The sequence below is a fragment of the Eulemur rufifrons genome, chromosome 30 (genome assembly GCF_041146395.1).
Source record: "Eulemur rufifrons isolate Redbay chromosome 30, OSU_ERuf_1, whole genome shotgun sequence".
Lineage (NCBI taxonomy): Eukaryota > Metazoa > Chordata > Mammalia > Primates > Lemuridae > Eulemur > Eulemur rufifrons.
The window spans coordinates 33,549,796-33,555,299 of NC_091012.1; the positions used below are offsets into that span (position 1 = coordinate 33,549,796).

A 5,504-nucleotide genomic window follows, 5' to 3' on the forward strand; every position below is an offset into this window, starting at 1 on the left:
AACTACTTTAAAGAGAGTCTGTACCACTTCAGATTCCCACCAGCAAGGTATGAGGGAGATAGGTTCTCTTCATCCTTGGCAGCATTTAGTGTTGTCACTATTTTTTATTTTAGTCATTGTGACAGGTGTCCAGTGATATTGCATTGCAATTTTAATTTGCATCTCCCTAATGGCTAGTGTCTTATTCAGTTCAGGCTGCTATAAAAAATCACCATAGACTAGGTGGCTTAAACTAGTATTTATTTCTCTCAGTTCTGATGGCTGGGAAGTCCAAGATCAAGGTACCAGCAGCTCCAGTGTCTGGTAAAGGCATGACACCTGGTTTTCAGATGGCCATCTTCTCATTGTATTATTGGCATGGTGGAGAGCAGAGAGTTAGAACACAAGGTCTTGGGTTTCTTCTTATAAGGATGCTGGTCCCATTCATGTGAGCTCCACCCTCAGAATCTAATTAACTCTGAAAGGCCCTGCCTCCACCTCACATTCAGGGTTAGAATTTCAACATATGGATTTGGGTGGGAGAAGACACAAATATTCATTTCATAAAAACTAGTGAGGTTGACCATCTTTTTATGTGCTTTCTTGCCAGTTGTATATCCTCCTCAATGAAATGTCTCCCATAGTCTAATTGTATTGTTTATATTTTTAATGTTGAGTTTTTCATATATAATAGATACAAATCCTTTGTCAGATACGTGGTTTGCAAATATTTTCTTCCCATTGGTAGCTTGTCCTTTTATTCTCTTAATTGGATCCTTCACAGAGCAAATTTTTAAAAAATTTTGATGAAGTCAAAGTTATCAATTTTTCCTTTTATGTACCTTGCTTTTGGCATACAATATAAATTTTGCACCACCAAGTCCTATTCCCAAATATTTTCTGTTTTTTCCTAAAATGGTTGTAGTTTTATTTTTTACATTTTTGATTAAATCAATTTTAGTAAATAGATTAATTAGCACCTTTATGTCTTTGCTTACTTTTTTTGTTTCTTTTTTAAAAATTTTTTTCTAGTTTCTTTACATTTAAATTTATGATTCATTTTGAGTTAATTTTTGTATAATTTGTAAGGTTTAGGTCAAAATTTTAGTTTTTTGTCTATGGATATATAATAGTTATAGCACCATTTATTGAAAAGACAGACATTGTTCTATTGAATTAGGTATATTTGTGTGGATCTATTACTGGGTTCTTTATTCTGTTTCACTGATTTATATGTCTATCATTCTGCCAATCATGACACTGTTATGACTACTCTAGTTGAACCCCCATTTCATACCAAATGCTAAAATTAATTCAATATGGAAAATAAACATAAATGTAAGAGCTAAACCTATAGAACTCTTCGAAGAAAACAGGGGTAAATCTTCCTAACTTTGGGTTAGGCAACAATCCTTTAGATAAAACAAAAGTACATGTAACCAAAGGGAAAAAAACAGATAAAAAGATAATGAAAATTTAAAACTTTTGTCTTTCAAGGGCACTGTCAAGAGAATGAAAAGGCAAGTCATAGAATGGGAGAAAATATTTGCAAATCATACTTCTGATAAGAACCTAGTTTTCAGAATATATAAAAATATGCTATAATAAAAAAGACAGATAATAGCAAATGTTGGCTAGGATGTGGAGAAATTGGAACCCTTCTATATTGCTGATGGGAATGTAAAATTTTGCAAACCCTGTGGAAAAATCTTTCCTCAAAAGATTAAACATACCATATAATCTAGCAATCTATTGCTAGGTATATACTCAAGAGAAATGAAGGCATATGCTTATACAAAAACTTGTAAACAAATGTTCATAGTAGCATTATTCATAATAGGCAGAAAGAATAAATATCCCAAATGTCCATTAACTGATGAGTAGATAAAATGTGGTATATCCATATAATGGAATATGATTTGGCAATAAAACAGAATGAAGTATTGATGCATGGTACAGCATTGATGAACCCTGAAAACATTATGTTACATAAAAGAAGCCAGTCAGAAGAGACCATATCTTGTATGATCCTATTTATATGAAGTGTTCAGAATAGGCAACTCCATAGAGACAGAAAGCAGATTAGTGGTTGCCCAGGGCTTAAGGAAATTTGGGCAATAATAGGGAATGACTGGTAAAGGGCATTCAGTTTATCATTGGGTTAATGAAATGTTCTAAAATTGATTGTGGTGATGTATTCACAATTGCTATGGACTGAATTGTGTCCCCCTCAAATTCATATGCTGAAACCCTAACCCCCAATGTGACTGCATTTGGAGATAGGGCCTATACAGAAGTAATTAAGGTTAAATGAGGTCATAAGGATGGGGCTCTGATCCAACAGGATTAGTGTCCTTATAAGAAGAGACAACAGAGAGCAGAGAGCCCACTTGCTCTCTCTCTCTCTGCCATGTTAAACACAGAGGAAAGGCAGTCATCTGAAAGCCAGGATGAAAGTCTTCACCAGGAAACAAATCAGCTGGCACCTTGATCTTGGACTTCTAGCCTCCAAAACTGTGAGATAAGTTTCTATTGTTTAAGTACCCAGTCCATGGTATTTTACTATGGAAACCTGAGCAGACTAATACAATGCCGTGAATATACTAAAAACCATTAAGTTGTACACATCAAAAGGTTGGCTTTTATTATATGTGGTTATATCTCATTTAAGTAGCTACTAAGAATATAATATCATTGAGTGAATGACTAAAATGAATGGTTATATAGGTCACCTGGAGTATAAAGTTCAAGGTGTCCCTCAGAAACCAAATTAGATGATAAATTCACAGTGATTGACGGCATGGGATTGGAAAAAATTGCAGGGGAGGAACGGTGGTCATTGAGGTGGGTGGGGAAATGGAATACTGACAGCAGCCAACATAGCTAAAATGTATAGAGCAAACATTCTGTGTGTGTGTGTACATACTCTTGGACAAGAGTGCATGTGTGCATGTCCAAGACACTGGTCCAAAAGCTTTATGTTCATCATTTCTTTCTTTCTTCATAACAGACCTATAAGTTCTATTATTGTCCTTTCTTTTAAAAATAAAGAAACTGAGTCTCAGAGAGGTTAAATAACCTGCCCAGTGTTACACAGCTAGTAAGGGTCAGAGCCAGATACTAATCCAGGCTGTCTGGACCTGTATTGACCATAGTCCAGGCTGTCTAAATGAAGCTATCCTGCTATTATCAAGGCTTTGCTCAAGAATGAGGAGAGGTTTCTCTAAGGCCTGTGGACTTTTATAAGTAGTCAGAAGATAGAGTGACAACTACTTAGAGACAGCACAGGAAGAGTGCTCAAACATCTAGCAGTGAAGTCTCTGTTACTCAGAATCTCTGGGGAAACTCTACCAGCAGAGCAACCAACCACTCCGCTGTCTTGATGATGACAGCACAAGCTCTGGTTCAAACCAACCCGAGTGCAAATCTGGGCTCTGCTACTTCCTCACTGTGTGACCTTGGGGAGGTTAATTAAACTGCTTTGGGCCTCCATTTTCTCATCTGTAAAATAGAGATGATGATGAAGAAGATAATGATGATAAAATAATAATATTGATAATATAATACATGCCTTGACAGAGTACCTGTGGTAACTAAATGAGCTAATGTATGTAAAAAAAACTTACCAGAATGCTTGGCAGATAGTGAGTGTTCAATAAATTGTGTGTGCATGCATGTGCACATGTGGAGAGAGAATGTGAGAGAGAGAGAATGCATGCTCATGTGCCATTTATATTCTTTTTTTTTTTCAGCTCATTATGGGGGTACAAAAGTTCAGGTTATATATATTGTCCATACCCCCCATCCCCCCTGAATCTGAGCTTTAAGCGTGTCCATTCCCTGCAGCACAATTCACAATTGCAAAGATGTGGAAACAACCCAAATGCCCATCAATTCATGAATGGATTAGCAAAATGTGGTATATGTATACCATGGAATATTACTCAGCTATAAGAAATAATGGCTATATGGCATCTCTTTGGTTCTCCTGGAGAGAGTTGGAACCCATTCTATTAAATGAAGTATCCCAAGAATGGAAAAATAAGCACCACATGTACTCACCAGCAAACTGGTTTCCCTGATCATCACCTAAGTGCACATTTGGGAATAACACCAATTGGGTATCGGACAGAGGTGAGGCTGGGGGGAAGGGATGGGTGTATACCTACTTGATGAGTGCGATGCGCACTGCCTGGGGAATGGACACGCTTGAAGTTCTGACTGGGGGGGGATGGCGGTGGGGGCAAGGGATGGGTGCATCTTTTACTGCAGTCTAGCACTCTTTGGAACATGGAGTCCCACACAGCACACTTTGTGATACTAGATTCACCTTTGTATAACTCATCATGGCCGAAAAGGATGCTAAGTTAAACACAGGAAGAGATGGAAGAAAGAACATCTGAGGGGTTTGAACAGGGCTAAAGCCTATGAAAGAACTGGGCTAAACAAATACTTTATTGTGGGGCCAGGGAAATCTGAGCCATACAAAAAAAGAGAACTGCAAGGAGATGAGCTTCAACAGGAATCCAAGAGTCAGGCCCGAAGAACCAATCCAAAAGGGGACACCTCCCTCCATAAAGACCAAGAGCAACAGACAGTACAATAGAAGACCATGAATCAAAACTTAAAAACTCGAGATTAGAAAAAGATATTATAAGAGAGTATTAAGATTAGAGAAGAAAGCTATTAATAGGTGCATAAATGCAGGTGCAAAGGTCTTACATAATGCTGAAGTTCAGCTGTGAATTAGGAACTGTGCTTCCTAAGCGGGGTGGATGGTGGGGGGTGCTAAGCAAAGGGAACCTCCTTGTAAGTGTAGCTTGATAATGCTTCATGACCATGCTTTGCTGATCCATCTCTGTGTTTATTTTCCTAATACTATAGAAGTTTCTTATGCTCCAAAACCAAGGTCAGCAAACTATAGCCTATGGTCAGATAAGGACCACTACCTGTTTTTTTAAATACAGTTTTATTGGAACACAGCCACACTCACTTATTTATGTATTGTCTATGGCTGCTTTTGTCTAACAACAGCTGGTTGAGGCACTGTATGGCCTACAAAGCCAAAAAATATTTACTATCTGTCCCATTTTTTTTTGTTTGTTTGTTTTTTACAGAAAAAGTTTTCCAGCCCCTGGTCTAAAATCTCTGGTAAAGTGCTCACTTTGGCAGCACATATACTAAAATTGGAACAACACAGAGATTAGCATGGCCCCTGGGCAAGGATGACATGCAAATTCGTGAATCATTCCATATTTTTAAAGAACTCAAAGTAGAACTAGCATTTGATCCAGCAATTCTACTACTGGGTATTTACCCAAAGGAAAGAAAGACATTCTATAAAAAAGACATCTGCGCTCAGATGTTCACAGCAGCACAATTCACAATTGCAAAGATGTGGAAACAACCGAAGTGCCCATCAATACATGAGTGGATTAATAAAATGTGGTATATGTATACCATGGAATACTACTCAGCCACAAAAAAATGCTGAACTAATACCCCTTATACTATCCTGGATGGAG

The 5,504-nt window shown here is 37.5% G+C and overlaps 1 non-coding gene across 1 annotated transcript; it reads left to right on the plus strand.

The window, feature by feature from the left end:
- The first annotated feature begins 5,135 nt into the window (after nucleotides 1-5,135).
- LOC138379267 (U6 spliceosomal RNA) lies at nucleotides 5,136-5,239 on the plus strand. Its single transcript, XR_011232046.1, has one exon. It is a non-coding gene; the product is annotated as a U6 spliceosomal RNA (small nuclear RNA).
- The last annotated feature ends 265 nt before the right edge of the window (nucleotides 5,240-5,504 follow it).